This window comes from Kogia breviceps, chromosome X (genome assembly GCF_026419965.1).
Source record: "Kogia breviceps isolate mKogBre1 chromosome X, mKogBre1 haplotype 1, whole genome shotgun sequence".
In the NCBI taxonomy this organism is placed as follows: Eukaryota; Metazoa; Chordata; class Mammalia; order Artiodactyla; family Physeteridae; genus Kogia; species Kogia breviceps.
Window position 1 is genome coordinate 29945198 of NC_081330.1, and position 20284 is coordinate 29965481.

The window sequence follows — 20284 nt, forward strand, 5'->3', positions numbered from 1 at the left end:
AATCAATTGATTATATGGAATTTATGATAGAGTATAGTATATTTGTAAATTGTGTGCTATACATACTCTTTGTTAGTGAAATGTACAATCATGCACATATATGCATGTATGCATTTTTCTAGCCAGTTATTAAACATTTATCAACACATTTATATGTCAACAAGCCATAATAAAACAGATAAGCAAAATCTTAAAAATCCATCTATATCTGTTGAATTACTATTCCTTGAGAATGTTAAATGACTTTAAAGCACGGACAAGACAATATGGGCCTGGGGCAAGAGTCAGAATAGAGATATAAAATATATATTTGAGAGGTATCCAATATAGTAAGGGACATGGCTGGGGTAAAGTTCAGAAGACAATGAATTTACCAACTTGGATCAATAACCTAGACTCATACCAGACCATGATTAAAACTCAAGCAGTTCGTTTGTCATTCGATTAAGGCTCTATAATAAAAGTAATAAATACTTAATGTGGACCAGACACTGTGCTAAATATTTTAAGAATCCTTATGCAATAGGTATTATTATTACTACAGCCATTATATGAGCAGAGGAAAGTGAGGATGACAGAGATTTATTGCACAAATTTATAGAGCTACTTAGTAGAGGAGCTAGCATTTGAACAAAGTTCTGCCTGACACCAGTTGTAAAGTTGCTGGTGCACCTAACCACTGTATACCACTGCCTCTTTCTAATCTTTTTTCCAGCTTCATTAAGGTATAATTAACGAATAAAAGTTGAATATATTTAAAGTGTACAAGTTGATGTTTTCATATAGATATTCTCTGTGAGATAATCACACAATCCAGCTAATTATCACTTTGCACTCTCCATTTTCTTTTCTTACTTTGCAGCGAGGACACAGGATCTACTTTCTTAGTAAATTTCAAGTATAAAATACAGTATTGTTGACTATAGTCACATGCTGTATACTAGATCTCCAGAACTTATCTTCTATAACTGAAACTTTGTACTCCTTGACCAATATCTCCCCATTTCTCCCTTCACCCAACCCCAGGTGACCAACATTCTACTGTTTCTATGAGTTTGACTATTTTAGATTCCACATTTAAATGAAATCATATATTGCAGGTGTATGTGTGTATATATATACATACATATCTCACATATATCTCATTTTCTTTATCCATCAATGGACACTTAGGATGTTTCCATATCCTGGCTATTGTGAATAATGCTGCAATGAACATGGGAGTGGAGTGCAGAGATATCTCTTTGACATACTGATTTCATTTCCTGCAGATATATACCCAGAAGTAGAGTTGCTGGATCATTGCCATAGTTCTATTTTTAATTTTTTGAGGAATCTCCATTCTGTTTTCCCTAATGGCTATACCAATCTACATCCCCACCAACAATGTACAAAGGTACTCTTTTCTCCATATCCTTGCCAACACTTATCTTTTGACTTTTGATAAAAGGTATTCTAACAGGTGTGATGTGATATCACATTGTGGTTTTGATTTGCATTTCCCTGATAACTAGTGATGCTGAGCACCTTTTCATATACCTGTTGGCCATTTGGAAGTCTTCTTTGGAGAACTGTATATTCAGGCCATTTGCTCATTTTTTAAATTGGGTTATTTGGGTTTTTGCTACTGAGTTGTATAAGTTCCTTATATATTTTGGATATTGATCCCTTATCTGATATATGGTTTATAAACATTTTCTCCCATTCTGTAGGTTGCCTTTTCACTCTGTTGATTTTGTTTCCTTTGCTGAGCAAAAGCTTTTAGTTAGGTGAAATGCCACATTTCCTTGCTGCTTTCATAGTTCTCTTTTTCCTTGAATTTTGACAGTTTTATCATACTGTGTCTAGGTGTAGTCTTCTTTGGATTGACCCTCTTTGTATTCCTTAGAGCTTCATGATACTTGATGTCCATTTCCCTTCTAAGTTTTGGAAAGTTTTAATTCATTATTATTTTTTTTTATTTCTTTAAATAAGCTTTTGTCTTTTTCTCTCTCTTCTTTTGCTGGGACTTCCATAATTCATATGTTTTTTCATTTTGATAGTGTCCCATAAGTTCTATAGGATTTTTTTTTACACTTTTCATTCTTTTTCCTTTTTGTCCATCTGACTGTATAATTTTAAATGACTTGTCTTCAAAGCTTAGTAACTTAGGATTTACTTTTGTAAAAGCACGTTGACAAGTATTAAAATGTTATACTTGCATTTTGACAATTATAGTATAAATATAAAACACAAAACATCCAGTGTTAAACACTGATCTCCCATGGTTGCCTTGGATTTAGATATTGGTAGTTTATATTTCATAGAAGGGAACTTTCAAAGTTCTGTCAGTGCTTATAGCATGTAATATTATTCCTCATCAAAATCTTCATGAAATCTAAAAGGCTGGTATTAAAAGTGGTTATTATTTTTTTCTTGAATATTCTAAAACATGCCAGTTTGGAGTAGCTTTCAGATTTTCAAGGCATGAGAAATACACTGAATACTCAAGAATATGTTTTAACACATTAAGTATAAGTTTGTTTACAGTTACAATAGAAATACCTTCAACTTTCAGCTACTGAAAGAAAATACCCCAAGAAAACATGAAAGGTATTTTGGGCCAAGTTACTTTTTAGTGAAAGTAATATATCATCTTGATCAATTTTTAAACCAAATTCTTAAAAGCATTAAAAGTTGTTTTTTGGTTTCTTTTTTACAATTGTCAAACTTCCAACTCCTAATAAGAAATTTTCAAATTAAAAAATTATCTCTGTTACTTAGAAAATATGTTTTACGTTTAATCTCAAATGCGGGACATATGATTTAATGCCTAAGAAGTCTCTAGCTAAATTATTTGGTAATATTTATAGGGTGATACTTTTCTGGGTAGACATGTTTCACACAACAGTTTTTAATTAATGCTGAAAAAAATCACTTCATAATTTTAAATGCAATTAATGATAGGCTGATTGATGGATTAACAGTTTATTTAGTAATTTAGATGCCATAGGGTCCAATAAAGACAACAATCTGATAATTGCTCAATGTGCAATTCTCCCCATTAGTAATACTAAGCCAAGAACTTGATATTTCACTCAGTTGGATTACTTAGTTTCATGTATGTGATTTGATCAACAAAACAGTAGGTACACAATGTCAAGATTTTTCTTTCTTCCTTATTATTATTTTAAGAGCAGCTCAGTGATTTGGGGGGTTGGTTAGTATAATACAGAGAACATAGGGAAAAAGTATAAAATGGCACTTAAAACCAATACCCATACTCATCTCATTATGGTCATAACTAAGAATATTAACTTTTGTATAATTTGCTTTTCTTTAGAACATAAAGCATTAACTTGAACTTGAAGTATATACACAATACATAAACAACCTTATGCAAAATACTTTTCATAAGTTATATTACATTTTAAAATATTGGAAACTGAATATCTGTGCTGATTTGTCTTTTGACTAAATATAACAAGAAGAGAACAACATTCAGCAAGGGAGGGTTATACTGATAATAAAGCTCTCAAAGTTAAAAATGTCTTCCTTTCCCTTTCTACCTAGCACAGAATATATAATGTCCTGAGAGGACTTATGATGAGAAAAATGTCAATCACAGCTTTAAGCCCTTGGTTTGGGAGGAGCTAATGAGAAAGCAGATTGCAAGGTAAGACTTCATGTTTGTTTTCAAATAAGTGGTCTTACACTTTTTCTATAAGAAGAAAAATTAGTTCATATATATATATATCTAAACCATTCATTTTTACAGCTTTCAGGTAAAGTCCAATACTTGGTTTATACAAAGTCTGTGAGGAGAGGTCAGTAGAGATCATCTAATTTTAAATTGTGAAATCATTCAATTTCTTAGCATAGTCTCTCCCCAGTAAAAAGCATAGCATGCCTGGGTATGCCACTGGCGATCTCTAATAAAAGTTAGTTCCAAAGACTGGGAGATTTCTGCTACAGTCATGCATTCTTCTTACCATCTTGTTTATTAGCAAAAATCAGCAATCCAGCTTTCCTTAGGTCCTCATGGGCTAACATTTTATAGAGTTCTCTAATTACAGAAATTCTTGGTCTGTACTGTCCACAACAACTATTACAAAATCTCTGTTAGTACAGTAAGTGTTTCAGGAAGAATGAAGAGATTCTTGGCCACCAGTATTCCACATGAGGAAGCATGTATTATTAATCACTATCTCTTCTACATTACTTCCTATTGTAGGGGATGTATGTACAATTTCATTCACAGAAAATTGGTAAAGGATGATACTTTTCCTTGCATTATCCACCCCACCAATAACTTTGTGCTCCTGGTGCTTGAAGAGTCTCCATATCCTGTTGAAGAGAATTCCCATTCTTGGGTAGCAATTCCCATTCTTGGGTAGCTGACCCCCTTTCCAGCCACCTGGGTGACCTGAACAACCCCAGCTCAGGCTGAAGCAGATTAAGGCTGGCCAGCTTCCTAGGAACCAGAGGGAGGCAAGAGCTCAGGCCTCCCTGCCACACCCATGGCCTGGACACTGCCTCTGGGGCACTCTTCTGGCTTGCACACATTGCCTCCATGATGTCTGCAATGAGCCTTGTGGACCACTGTCCTCCTCTAGCTCAGGTGACTTGCCTTGAAATTCAATCATTCTTTTTTCTGATTGATCAAGTCTGCTGCTGAAGTTCTCCATTGAGTTTTTAATTCTTTATTTCTATTGTATTCTTCAGTACCACAATTTCTGTTCGGTTCTTTTTTATGATTTCTGTCTCATTGTTGAAATTCTTGTTTTGTTCATGTGTTGTTTTCTTGATATTGTTATCTATCTTTGTTCTCTTGTAGCTCACTAACAACTTGGCAATCTCTATAAAAAATGTATAATGCATGTATTGTTTGAGTCAAAAGGAATTTGTCATACAAAACTCTCACAAGCAGGCAAAAATAGTTTTCAGTAGCATTGTTTTAGTAGGGAAAAGTTGGTGACAATGTAAGTGTTCATCAGTATCAGACTGGTTAAATTAATCATACCTCAATTATGCTATACAGCTTATTATTATATATAGAATATCACATAGCTAGTAACATGGTTTATAACATTATATCTATATATACTGCCCTGAAAAAGTTACTGAAGATATGTTAAGCAAATAAAACAATTTACAACACAAAAATGCATGTCATGATGCCAGGTGGCCACATAAACAAGATATATGAGACGCAATGGGTTAGTTAGATATAGCTGCTTGTGGATACATAGAACCATCCTGAAAGTATATACATATGCTAAAGTGAGGACTTTGGAAAAAAGAGTGGAATGAAAAATGGGACTACACTTACTTTTTCCTTTGTTTCCTATGTAATACATTAAAACCAAATGGGCCTATCTTTATTTTAAAAAATACTAGCCTGCACATTGTATTTTTGCCACTGCCGGAATCAATGGGTGTGGAGACAGTAATCAATAATTTTAGTGTGGCTGGTACATAAGGATGAAGCACTCCCTGGGTTTACTCTCTGTCTGCAGAGCCAGATTAAGACACAAAGTCAGGTTAGTTAAATACATATATAAGAGGGTCTAGGGGGAGTGAGAAGATGGCGGAAGAGTAAGACGCGGGGATCACCTTCCTCCTCACAGATACATCAGAAATACATCTACACGTGGAACTTCTCCTATAGAACACCCACCGAACGCTGGCAGAAGACCTCAGACCTCCCAAAAGGCTCTTGGCACTCCAGCCAGGTGTCAAGGCTGTGTCTCTGAGGTGGGAGAACTAACCTCAGGACACTGGTCCACAAGAGACCTCTCAGCTCCATGTAATATCAAACAGCGAAAATCTCCCAGAGATCTCCATCTCAACACCAAGACCGAGATTCACTCAAGGACCAGCAATGAACAGTGCTGGACACCCTATACCCAACAAAGAGTGAGACAGGTCTACAGCCCCATCCATTAGCAGAGAGGCTGCCTAAAATCACAGTAAGGCTACCGACATCCCCATACATGCCACCAGACATGGACCTGCCCACCAGGGAGACGGGATCCAGCCTCATCCACCAGAACAGGGGCACTGGTCCCCCCAACCAGGAAACCTGCTCAACCCACTGAACCAACCTCAGCCACTGGGGACAGCCACCAAAAATAGATAGAAATATGAACCTGCAGCCTGCAAAAGGGAGACCCCAAACACAGTAAGATAAGCAAAATGAGAAGACAGAAAAACACACAGCAGATGAAGGAACAAGATAAAAACACACCAGACCTAACAAATGAAGAGGTAATAGCCAATCTACCTGAAAGAGAATTTAGAATAATGATGGTGAAGATGATGCAAAATCTTGGAAATAGAATAGACAAATTGCAAGAAACAGTTAACAAGGACCTAGAAGAAATAAAGAGGAAGCAAATAACAATGAGCAACACAATAAATGAAATGAAAAATACTCTAGACGGGATGAGTAGCAGAATAACTGAGGCAGAAGGACGGATAAGTGACCTGGAAGATAAAATAGTGGAAATAACTACTGCAGAGCAGAAGAAAGAAAAAAGAATGAAAAGAACTGAGGAAAGTCTCAGAGATCTCTGGGACAACATTAAATGCACCAACATTCGAATCATAGGGGTCGCAGAAGAAGAAGAGAAAAAGAAAGGGACTGAGAAAATATTTGAAGAGATTATAGTTGAAAACTTCCCTAATATAGGAAAGGAAATAGTCAACCAAGTCCAGGAAGCACAGAGAGTCCCATACAGGATAAACCCAAGGATAAACACGCCGAGACACGTAATAATCAAACTGTCAAAAATTAAATACAAAGAAAACATATTAAAAGCAGCAAGGGAAAAACAACAAATAACACACAAGGGAATCCCCATAAGGCTAACATCTGATCTTTCAGCAGAAACTCTACAAGCCAGAAGGGAGTGGCAGGACATATTTAAAGTGATGAAGGAAAAAAACCTACAACCAAGATTACTCTACCCAGCATGGATCTCATTCAGATTTGATGGAGAAATTAAAACCTTTACAGACAAGCAAAAGCTGAGAGAGTTCAGCACCACCAAACCAGCTTTACAACAAATGCTAAAGGAACTTCTCTAAGCAAGAAACATAAGAGAAGGAAAAGACCTACAAGAACAACCCGAAACAATTAAGTAAATGGTAATAGGAACGTACATATCAATAATTACCTTAAATGTAAATGGATTAAATGCTCCCACCAAAAGACACAGACTGGCTGAATGGATACAAAAACAGGACCCATATACATGCTGTCTACAAGAGACCCACTTCAGACCTAGGGACACTTACAGGCTGAAAGTGAGGGGATGCAAAAAGATATTCCATGCAAATGGAAATCAGAAGAAAGCTGGAGTAGCAATTCTCGTATCAGACAAAATAGACTTTAAAATAAAAACTATTACAAGAGACAAAGAAGGACACTATATAATGATCAAGGGATCGATCCATGAAGAAGATATAACAATTGTAAATATTTATGCATCCAACATAGGCGCACCTCAATACATAAGGCAAATACTAACAGCCATAAAAGGGGAAATCGACAGTAACACAATCATAGTAGGGGACTTTAACATCCCACTGTCACCAATGGACAGATCATCCAAAATGAAAATAAATAAGGAAACACAAGCTTTAAATGATACATTATACAAGATGGATTTACTTGATATTTATAGGACATTCCATCCAAAAACAACAGAATACACATTTTTCTCAAGTGCCCATGGAACATTCTCCAGGATAGATCATATCTTGGGTCACAAATCTAGCCTTGGCAAATTTAAGAAAATTGAAATCGTATCAAGTATCTTTTCTGACCACAACGCTATGAGACTAGGTATCAATTACAGGAAAAGATCTGTAAAAAATACAAACACATGGAGGCTAAACAATACACTACTTAATAACGAAGTGATCACTGAAGAAATCAAAGAGGAAATCAAAAAGTACTTAGAAACAAATGACAATGGAGACACAACGACCCAAAACCTATGGGATACAGCAAAAGCAGTTCTAAGAGGGAAGTTTATAGCAATACAATCATACCTTAAGAAACAGGAAGCATCTTGAATAAACAACTTAACTTTGCACCTAAAGCAATTAGAGAAGGAAGAACAAAAAAACCCCAAATTTAGCAGAAGGAAAGAAATCATAAAGATCAGATCAGAAATAAATGAAAAAGAAATGAAGGAAACAATAGCAAAGATCAATAAAAGTAAAAGCTGGTTCTTTGAGAAGATAAATAAAATTGATAAACCATTAGCCAGACTCATCAAGAAAAAAAGGGAGAAGACTCAAATCAATAGAATTAGAAATGAAAAAGGAGATGTAACAACTGACACTGCAGAAATACCAAAGATTATTAGAGATTACTACAAGCAACTGTATGGCAATAAAATGGACAACCTGGAAGAAATGGACACATTCTTAGAAATGCACAACCTGCCGAGACTGAACCAGGAAGAAATAGAAAATATGAACAGACCAATCACAAGCACTGAAATTGAAACTGTGATGAAAAATCTTCCAACAAACAAAAGCTCAGGACCAGATGGCTTCACAGGCGAATTCTATCAAACATTTAGAGAAGAGCTAACACCTATCCTTCTCAAACTCTTCCAAAAGATAGCAGAGGGAGGAACACTCCCAAACTCATTCTATGAGGCCACCATCATCACCCTGATACCAAAACCAGACAAAGACGTCACAAAGAAAGAAAACTATAGGCCGATATCACTGATGAACATAGATGCAAAAATCCTCAACAAAATTCTAGCAAACAGAATCCAACAGCACATTAAAAGGATCATACACCATGATCAAGTGGGGTTTATTCCAGGAATGCAAGGATTCTTCAATATATGCAAATCAATCAACGTGATACACCATATCAACAAACTGAAGGAGAAAAACCATATGATCATCTCAATAGATGCAGAGAAAGCTTTTGACAAAAGATGCAGAGAAAGCTTTTGACAAAATTCAACACCCATTTATGATAAAAACCCTGCAGAAAGTAGGCATAGAGGGAACTTTCCTCAATATAATAAAGGCAATATATGACAAACCCACAGCCAGCATTGTTCTCAATGGTGAAAAACTGAAACCATTTCCACTAAGATCAGGAACAAGACAAGGTTGCCCACTCTCACCACTCTTATTCAACCTAGTTTTGGAAGTTCTAGCCACAGCAATTAGAGAAAATAAAGAAATAAAAGGAATCCAAATAGGAAAAGAAGTAGTAAAGTAAAGCTGTCACTGTTTGCAGATGACATGATACTATACATAGAGAATACTAAGGATGCTACCAGAAAACTACAAGAACTAATCAATGAATTTGGTAAAGTAGCAGGATACAAAATTAATGCACAGAAATCTCTGGCATTCTTATACACTAATGATGAAAAATCTGAGAATGAAATTAAGAAAACACTCCCATTTACCATTGCAACAAATAGAATAAATATCTAGGAATAAACCTACCTAAAGAGACAAAAGCCTTGTATGTAGAAAACTATAAGACACTGATGAAAGAAATTAAAGATGATACAAATAGGTGGAGAAATATACCATGTTCATGGATTGGAAGAATCAACATAGTGAAAATGACTCTATTACCCAAAGCAATCTACAGATTCAATGCAATCCCTATCAAATTACCACTGGCATTTTTTACAGAACTAGAACAAAGAATTTCACAATTTGTATGGAAACACAAAAGACCCTGAATAGCCAAAGCAATCTTGAGAACGAAAAATGGAGCTGGAGGAATCAGGCTCCCTGACTTCAGACTATACTACAAGGCCACAGTAATCAAGACAGTATGGTACTGGCACAAAAACAGAAATATAGATCAATGGAACAGGATAGAAAGCCCAGGGATAAACCCACACACATATGATCACCTTATCTTTGATAAAGGAGGGAAGGAAACACAGTGGAGAAAAGACAGCCTCTTCAATAAGTGGTGCTGGGAAAACTGGACAGCTACCTGTAGAAGTATGAAATTAGAACACTCCCTAACACCATACACAAAAATAAACTCAAAATGGGTTAAAGACCTAAATGTAAGGCCAGACACTATCAAACTCTTAGAGGAAAACATAGGCAGAACACTCTGTGACATCAATCACAGCAAGATCCTTTTTGACCCATCTCCTAGAGAAATGGAAATAAAAACAAAAATAAACAAATGGGATCTAATGAAACTTAAAAGCTTTTGCACAGCAAAGGATACCATAAACAAGACCAAAAGACAACCCTCAGAATGGGAGAAAATATTTGCAAATGAAGCAACTGACAAAGGATTAATTTCCAAAATTTATAAGCAACTCATGCAGCTCAATAACAAAAAAACAAACAACCCAATCCAAAAATGGGCCGAAGAACTAAATAGACATTTCTCCAAAGAAGATATACAGATTGCCAACAAACACATGAAAGAATGCTCAACATCATTAATCATTAGAGAAATGCAAATCAAAACTACAATGAGGTATCATCTCACACCGGCCAGATTGGCCATCATCAAAAACTCTAGAAACAATAAATGCTGGAGAGGGTGTGGAGAAAAGGGAACACTCTTGCACTGTTGGTGGGAATGTAAAATGATATAGCCACTATGGAGAACAGTATGGAGGTTCCTTAAAAAACTACAAATAGAACTACCATATGACCCAGCAATCCCACTACTGGGCATATACCCTGAGAAAACCATAATTCAAAAAGAGTCATGCACCAAAATGTTTATTGCAGCTCTATTTACGATAGCCAGGACATGGAAGCAACCTAAGTGTCCATCAACAGATGAATGGATAAGGAAGATGTGGCACATATATACAATGGAATATTACTCAGCCATAAAAAGAAATGAAACTGAGTTATTTGTAATGAGGTGGATAGACCTGGAGTCTGTCATACAGAGTGAAGTAAGTCAGAAGGAGAAAAACAAATACCGTATGCTAACACATATATGTGGAATCTAAAAAAAAAAAAAAAAAAATGTCATGAAGAGATTAGTGGTAGGACGGGAATAAAACACAGACCTACTAGAGCATGGACTTGAGGATATGGGGAGGGGGAAGGGTAAGCTGTGACGATGTGAGAGAGTGGCAGGGACATATACACACTACCAAATGTAAATTAGATAGCTAGTGGGAAGCTGCAGCATAGCACAGGGAGTTCACCTCTGTGCTGTGTGACCACCTAGAGGGGTGGGATAGGGAGGGTGGGAGGGAGGGTGACACAAGAGGGAAGAGTTATGGGAACATATGTATATGTATAAGTGATTCACTTTGTTGTAAAGGAGAAACTAACACACTATTGTAAAACAGTTATACTCAAATAAACATGTTAAAAAAAAATACATATATAAGAGGGTCTAGAATGTTCTTGACATTCCCAGATGCCAGTGGCAAGAGCTTTATTTGAACGATGAAGTAGAAATGTAGAAGATACAGCATATTATAAGACCATTAAATCTTCCCATTTCCATAATGGAATGGAATGTGGAAAGGTGAGGAAAAATCATAAATTGCTTCTTAAACTCACAGAAATGTATATTAATGTTCAAACTCCGCCAGCTTCCAACTTTACTACTGTTAGTGTGCAAAAATGAGAGCAAGTATGTTTCTGACACATTTTGACAATCTTTTCAATGCATATAAGCAGGCAGAAAAATAGCATCCTAGAAAAGCTTCAGGTATCACGTAGGCTACTCAGCTGACACCCATAAAGTCATTTCTGGATGCGATTTCTCTTGTTTTAATCTACAGTCTCATAGTACTGTTAAAACTTGACCCTATCTTAATACTGATTTCATGGTCTTTTAATTAAATCCAGTTCAAAGAAAGGACTCAGTTCCCCAACCATATGCATCACATCTGGGGCAATGGAAATACTTATGCTCTTGATTTAATGCAGTCTGTCTCTTTCCTGAACATTTTTGGTGGGAAACATAGGTGAAAAGCTAATGGAAGAGGAGGAAAAGATGGGCATCCAGGGAAAGTTGTACTAAATATTGAAAGGAGAATGATTTTAAAGGAGCACACAGTCATGAAAATTATACTTAAGCATGGCGAAGAGAAATCTAATAAGAAACTTCTAAATCGATAACATTTCAGAAATTGATCCTTAACTAATAATTTGGGTTTGAAAAAATGGATGAATAGGTATCTCTTGCTTTCCTCCATTTCAGTTCAGGTAGTCAGTCCCTCAAACGGCCCCAAAGGCACCCGCCTTCTGAGATGAATGCCCTTGTGTAATCCCTCTTCCAATGTGGAGTGGAACTAGTGACTTGCCTCAAACAGAATACAGCAAAAGTGATATAATAGGAAGTCATTTCTCGAGGTTAGTTTATAAGAAGACTCTGCCTTCCCTTTTACTTGCCATCTCTCACCCTATCTCATTCATATTCTCTCTCTGCCATTGCTCTGGTGGAAGCGAACTATCATATTTTGAGTAATTCTTTGCCCAAGTAGTAAGGAACTGATATCACTAGCCATAGCCAGGGAGGGACTTAGGCCATGTGAGCAAGCTTGAAAGCAACTCCTACTTCTTTTGAGCTGTGTTAGAGATTTTCAAGCATAGGCTCCTCCATATTCCTGACCCAGAGCAACTGTGAGATAATAAATGTTTGCTGTTTGAAACCACTAAGCTTTGGGGTAACTTGCTATGCAGCAATAAGTAAATTAGTGAATTATTTTCTGAAAAATATTTAAGTTTCATAAATCATTCCATTTTATATGTATGAGAGGAGTAAGCTCCCTGTTTAAAAATACCCAGGGGTCTTATGTTTTTCTGAAAAGATAATTTAGTAAAATGTAATCACCCCAATCATTGGTTTTATTAAATTCAGTTTTCTTATAACAAGAATTCCTAAGGTATGGCATACTTTTGGGTGTACACTGTAATCTGAAACATGGTGGCTAGGTCATAAATGAAAATACGCATACTAATATGTCACCTTTTGCTGAGGTCTTTAAGTGAGGAACTATTCAAAATGCTTTTTAAAAAAAAAACAAAACATGTATTACAATACTTAATCCTCACCCAAAAAAGCTAATAAAGTAGATTTGTTTTTTACTCCCATTTAACACATGAAGAAACAGGCATGGAGGGCAATGGAGGTTAAGTAACTTGCCCAAAGTCCCACGGCAAGAAGATGCAAACTCCGGCACTCAGAATCCAGAACCCACCATCTCAACCACAACTCTCCCGAGAACCCACGTTCAATTCTGGGACTGCATTCTTTGTATGGAGCATTCTGTTCTCTTTGATCACAAAGCAGAGAAATTTTAGATGATAGATGTAAATGTTCACAAGGACGAACGCTAACCTGTAATGAATCAGAGACTTCCTGGGAGATCATATAATTTGAGTAGTTAAGAATGAGGACTCTATCCTATGACTACAAAAGCAGAAAGAGACCGGGGAGGAACTAACGTTACCAGAGCTTGGTGAAAGCTGCAGCTGTGACCACAGAAGAACATGGCCACTGTCAGACGTGTGCCAAGGCAAAAGGCAGGTGGCAAGAAGAAATATCCCAACTGGTCTCTTCCTCCCACCTTTAATCTCCTGACACTTCCCCACACTGGCCAAACCCAACTACAAACCAGAGGGCAAGGACCCCTGGGTGATAGGATCCACTGAGGCCACTCTCTTGGGACACAGAACAGGGCAGAGATGGGAGAAAATGGATTTGGGTGGCTTACCACCTCACCTAATTAAAAAAAAAAAAAAAAAAGAAAGAAAGAAAGAATGAGGAGTCTAGCATAGAAGAGCCTAAATTCCAGTCCCTCTCAGCCAATAGTTATTTGTGTAATTTGGGTTAAGTGACTTCTCCTCTCTGATTCATTTCATCAAATGTAAACCGCTGACCACATCTGTCCCTCCCTCATAAAGCTGGTGTAAGCATTAAATGAGATAATACATGGAAGGGTTTGGAATAGTCCCTAGATACAGTAAGCAGTTAATGTTAACTATTATGATGATGATAATTAATATCTGACAGAGAAGAACAGAACTGAACACAGAGTTTTAGGCTCTGTTCTTTCCTGAGGAAAACAGCTATCCTAATAAGTAGAGGAAGTTGGCTAAAGGACAAATACAGTGAAAGACAATAGGATGTATTGATATTCTACAACGCCAAATGTGCTTTGCATACATAATTTTCTTTAACCTTCACAGCAGACTATGTAAATAGTATTCCTCTCTTACAAATGAGGAAGCTTTAATGGAGGAATTTATCCAGGGTTTCAAAAGCTGCCAGGTAACAGGTAGCACCAGTGGGTATTCAAATCAAGGCACATCTGACTCTTTCTTTCACCATGAGAGACTTCTGGGTTTAAAAATCAGAGGGATGGAGGAATTACCCTGAATTGTGAAGGCATGGCCTGCAATTTAGTTAAACTTAGGTGTTCCCTATATTCCGTCTGTATACATATATCCACTGCCTGCCTGGTGCAACCTTCTGTGCAAGATACACACAGCTGCCAGGTAGGGCTGTGTCCAGCCATGGGAGAAAAGAGATTGAAATCCAGCCCATGATCCATTCACCAAGCCTTGAACCTAAGGGCATACATTTGCCAAAGAGGTCCTTTTTCTAGTTTACACATTAGTGAAATGTGAGCTAATGGAGACCCTAAAATTATGGTTATGGGTATGACCTAATCTCTGCAATCTACTGAAAATTCAGATTGTGCCTAGATGATCTGATAGAGAGAACCTGAATTCTTTAGTATCTAGAGATGTTGAGTGAGAGCTACCTGGCCTAGGGGTAAAGAAGCAGGATGGAATTAAAATGTACAGTCCTGAAGAGGAGGCTAGAGGTAAGCTGTACCCAAAAGGATCTTAGGTTAAGTAATTAAACTGACCTGGAAATGTAACTATCTGTAGCCCAAGATTACTCACACTGTGAGATTAATTTCTTACACTCTTAACTATTATCTTGACTTAATACTGATGGAGAGAAATGGCAGGCAGTTATGGCATGGAGGGGGGTGCAGATTGTGTTTACAAGGCTATTACTTAAAGAGGAGACTCGGGCTTATTTCAGCCTCGGGGTGGAAGAAGCAAAGTAATGCAGGGTGGCCTCTGCTGTTTCACCACAATTTATTTCTTACTCTTTACTGAGTGATTTGGAGCATTGTTGTTTTTTGGTTTTTTTTTTTTAAGATTTTTAAAAATTAATTTATTTATGTATTTATTTTTGGCTGCATTGGATCCCTGTTGCTGTGCACGGGCTTTCCCCAGTTGCGGAGAGCGGAGGCCACTCTTCATTGCAGTGCGCGGGCTTCTCTTTGCGGTGGCCTCTCTTGTTGCGGTGCACGGGCCCAGCTGCTCCGCAGCATGTGGGATCTTCCCGGACCAGGGCTCGAACCCGTGTCCCCTGCCTTGGCAGGCGGATTCTCAACCACTGCGCTACCAGGGAAGCCCTGGAGCATTGTTTTCTACAGCTTTAATTTTACAATTCAATTTCCTAAATGCAAGTATAACAATATAAGGCTAACTGTGACCATAATTATATACTTTTTCATCTCATGGAACGTTGACACAAAACTCTAATGACGAGTATTTCTCATGAAACAACAAAGGATTTCATTTTATGTTTTAGAGAAAGCATTTGATCAGAAGTTTAATTCGGGATTTTGAATGATCAATAGCGATGTCACTTCAGTTGTGAAAGATTCTTTTACTTTCTGAGGAACTTTCAAGATATGTAAGAGGGTATCACCTTTAAACGTATTAATATTTAGGGGAGAAAATGCATTTCTTTTTTAGCTTTGATATACATATAATGTCACAGTTGTAAGAAATTACTTCCTAATTTTTATTGCAATGCAGTAGTCACGCTTACTCCAAGACATCTTCCAGCTGTTATTATATTGGGTTGGCCAAAGAGTTCCTTTGGTTTTTAAGTAAAAATAAGAGGCATTTTTCATTTTCACCAACAACTTTATTGAACAACGCATTCACCATTTTATTCCACTACCTTCTGCCATTTTTCAGGCAACTTCATAATTCCATTTTCCCAAAACTTTTTATCTTTTTGAGCAAAGAACTGTTCCAGGTGCCTTCTACAGTCTTCCAAGGAATTGACATTTTTTTCCATTAAGAGAATTTTGTAAAGACCGAAATAAATGGAAATCCAAAGTCACAATGTCTGGTGAATATGGCAGATGAATCAGAACTTCCCAGCCAAGCCGTAACAGTTTTTGCCTGGTCATCAAAGAAACATGCGGTCTTGCGTTATCCTGATGGAAAATTATGCATTTTCTGTTGACTAATTCTGGACGCTTTTCGTCAAGTGTTGCTTTCAGTTGGTCTAATTGGGAGCGTACTTGTTGGAATTAATTGTTTGGTCTTCTGGAAGGAGCTCATAATAGAGGACTCCCCTCCAATCCCACCATATACACAACATCACCTTCTTTGGCCTTTGGTGTAGTTGGTGGTGGTTCATTTCACTTGCCCCACGATCTCTTCCGTTCCACATTATTGTACAGTATTTTCATCGCCCGTCACAATTTGTTTTAAAAACGGAACGTTTTCATTACATTTCAGTAGAGAATCGCACGCAGAAATACAGTCAAGAAGGTTATTTTTCGCTTAACTTATGTGGAACCCAAACATCAAAGTGATTCACATAACCAAGCTGGTGCAAATGATTTTCAACGCTTGATTTGGATATTTTGAGTATGTCAGCTATCTCCTGCGTGGTATAACGTTGACTGTTCTCAATTAATGTCTCAATTCGATCGCTATCAACTTCAACTGGTCCACCCGACCGTGGAGCATCGTCCAGAGAGAAATCTCCAGCACGAAACTTCGCAAACCACTTTTGACACATTCGATCAGTCACAGCACCTTCTCCATACACTGCACAAACCTTTTTTTGAGTTTCAGTTGTGTTTTCACCTTTCTTGAAATAATAAAGCATAATATGCCCAAAATGTTGCTTTTTTCTTCCATCTTCAATATTAAAATGGCTACACAAAAATTCACCAATTTTGATGTTTTTTTTTTTTTAATGCACACTGATATGACAGCTGTCACAATGCAATCTAACAAAATTGTTTCAAATGAAGTTAAAGACAACTAAGTGCTACTAGAGCCACCAAACGAACTTTTTGGCCAACCCAATAGCATATTCAAAATAAGCGAAAGCCATAGCAGCATGGGACAGAGATTAGGTACAAAAAGAAGAATTTAAGTCCTGGAGTCAGGGGGGTTGGTTGGTATGCAATGGAAACTCACACTAACAAAAGCAACGGGGAGGTTTTATTATAAAGATGTGCTTCTTTCTCCCAGACCCCAAGGGCAGAAATACAGCCAGGCCACATGAGGTAGTGGAAACATGAACTGAAAAGTCATCTGAGAACTATTCATCCTGTGTGTTTGTCTTTCTCTTTTCTTGTGATCTCATGGTCTTTCATTGTTGCTTCTATTTGATGTTTTCATTTTTCTTTCTCTACAGACTGGATCTCACAGCTCATCTCTACACCCAGCATGAGAGGGTTACCCCACAACTTTCAAGTCATCTTTATGTTCTATAAGGAGACTAAGATCATATTAGGCCAAACAGATTTGCTATTAAACTATGATGACCAACAAAAGAATGGAAATTGTAGAAAGAAGAGAACAATCCTTTGTATCTAGTCCTGCAGTGACCTGCTATTGGGACCACATGCATACACCCCTTCCCCTACAGTTTCCCCCATTCCAAAGGGAAAAACTGAGTCCCCGCTTATACTATTTTAACAAAGGCTTTTATCCACTTATAAATAGATAACGAGGTAATAGAATGTTTCAGTGACAAATCCTTCCATTGAAAATTAAGTAAAAGGTAAACGGTGAAAGAAAATGAAATAGAGACAATGTCCTACTGAAAGCGAAGAAGCACTGCTCTGTAATAGTTACCACTAGCCCAGTGGTTCTGAAAATAGGGCATAACCTTGAGAAATTGTTAAAACACAGATTACTGGACCCAGAAACTCCCAGAGGTTCTGATTTAGCAAGTAAAGGGTAGGCCATGAGAATGTGTGTTTTCACCAAGTTTCCCACTGTATGTGATACACTGCATCAGTGATAGATACCCCTGTGTCAGCATATTTGTCATTATGGTGTTTGGCTGAGTGCAAATTGGCTTTCAATTTTTCTCATATATAACTTAGACATACTCTGCTGTGCTGAAATCAGACAGGCAGGGACTAATACAGGAAGGAAAAGGAAACCACCCAGAGCCTAACTGGTTTTGTAAAATACTGACTTATCCATTAAATAGCTGCTGATATTAGACTCTCTTGCAATTCCTTTCTGAACCTACTACTCCGTATTTCTATTGCCACAGAAAAAGGAAAATGAAAACAAGGACAAAGCAAACAAACAAAACCTGGCTTGATAAGATATGATACTGCAAAGTACATTGCTATGTTCCATAGAACAATGCACCACATAGGGATATTAAAATGGAAAGAACACACACTTGAGATAAAAAAATAAAATTTTTACAGTCTCATAAGGCACCATTTTATAAAAAGATTAAGAATTAACTAGTTCACCTTCCTTTCAGGAGAAAAATATCTTGTGAGAAATAATAAAATAACAGGAAAATTCTTTTTAAATAAATTCTTTTAAAAATGTTTTAAAGTTGTGTGTTCACTGAAAGCATCAGTTTTGAAAAAAATCTCCTCTACATACAATATGTCCTGGTCTCGTGTATTAATATGATCAAGTGCCAAAGAGCTGTATCTGTAGATACATGACACTATGCGTTTGTCAAAACCCACAGAACTTTACAGCAGAAAGTGTGAACCTTAATGTCTATAAAACCAAAGTAATTTAGGAGGCAATGCAGACTGTGAGAAAAGAATGTAACTATTACAAACGTACAACAACCTCACTGAAGGAAGAGGGCACAAGAGATGCTGACAAAAGTAATTTTGGAAATGAGTGGAGATGGTAAGATTAAAGGCAAAAGGAATGGTATATAAACACTGTACTCTAGTTGACAAAATTATCTCCCATGGAAATACAGGTTAACAATTCTGAGACCACTACACATGTATACTAGAATTGAACAATTAAGTAAACGGATGGCAAATGGTGGGAGCCGGGTTTCTTCCTGTTGGAGAGGGAGGTTACAAGCAATGGCAGCAGGCGTGAATGGTCATGTGGTAAAGGATTAGAGGAGGAATCATCAGTTTGAACTCATGTTTAGTTAAATACTGATAGATGCATATAGAAATCTTTATAGACGTGTATATACACAGATTGGTATAGACACATGTTTCTTTGCTCTATCAGCTGAAAGGGCCTGGAAGCAATGACACCCCAGTGGTAATGAGCACACCCAGCACACAGATCTTGGTTTCTACTATTCTCCAATAAAAGGAACCAGGGATCTTTGGAGAAAGGCTGATTCAAGGATTGTGGCAGGTAACATACAAGAGAAGCCTGGAGCATCTTTTAGTGCCACAAATTAAGGAAATGCTCAAAGAATCAGAATGACGGGAGTATGTCAAAGGGACACAGGAGCCAACAGGAAGAGCTCTCAATGGCCAAACCTGGAACAATCTGAGTAACAAAGTGGTATTAAATTACAGCCCAAAGTACAAAATATATAACCTGAGTCTATATTGATATACATGATTAAATAAAGAAATGAGTGGGGGAGAATAGCCAAATCTCCCTTTGGAAGATTTATCTAGATATTCTGCTCTCAAGGAGCTCGAACACAGTGGAGGCTGTGCATGGTGACTTCCTTCCGAAGTGTAGAATATAGAAAGGGGGTGAAATAGTAACTTTACAGTGGAGAAGCCTGACAAACACTACCTCAGCCCGGTGATCAAGGTTAACATCATCAGTGATAAGACGTGGCGAGCATGGACGCTTGATGTGATGTGATGAGAATGGCACCTTACCTCTGTGGTCTTCCTCTCCAAAACCTATAACCCCAGTCTAATCATGAGGAAAATATCAGAAAAAAATCCTGATTGAGGGACTTTCCACAAAATACCTATCAGGAATCCTCAAAACTGTCAAGGTTGTTAAAAGCAAGGAAAGTTTGAGGAACTGTCACAGCTGTTACTTTCATGTAGGAGAGACTCGTTAAAATTCTTGATCCTTTTTTATGACTTTTGCTCACCTCAGAGTAAATCCTAAGAGTTCCCATCACAAGGTACTGCGCACGGCAGTGGTTCGGATGGTAGCTGTTGCCAATGCATTTCTCTCAGATTTCACCAAGTTTGAGTCTATCTTGAGAGGTCAACCTGCACCTAAAGAGTGAGAATTG

At 37.3% G+C, this 20284-nt stretch overlaps 1 pseudogene; it reads right to left on the reverse strand.

Annotated features, from left to right (window-relative positions):
- Positions 1 to 3844: 3844 nt before the first annotated feature.
- LOC131748038 (ADP-ribosylation factor-like protein 5A pseudogene) lies at positions 3845 to 4346 on the reverse strand (annotated as a pseudogene).
- Positions 4347 to 20284: the final 15938 nt, after the last annotated feature.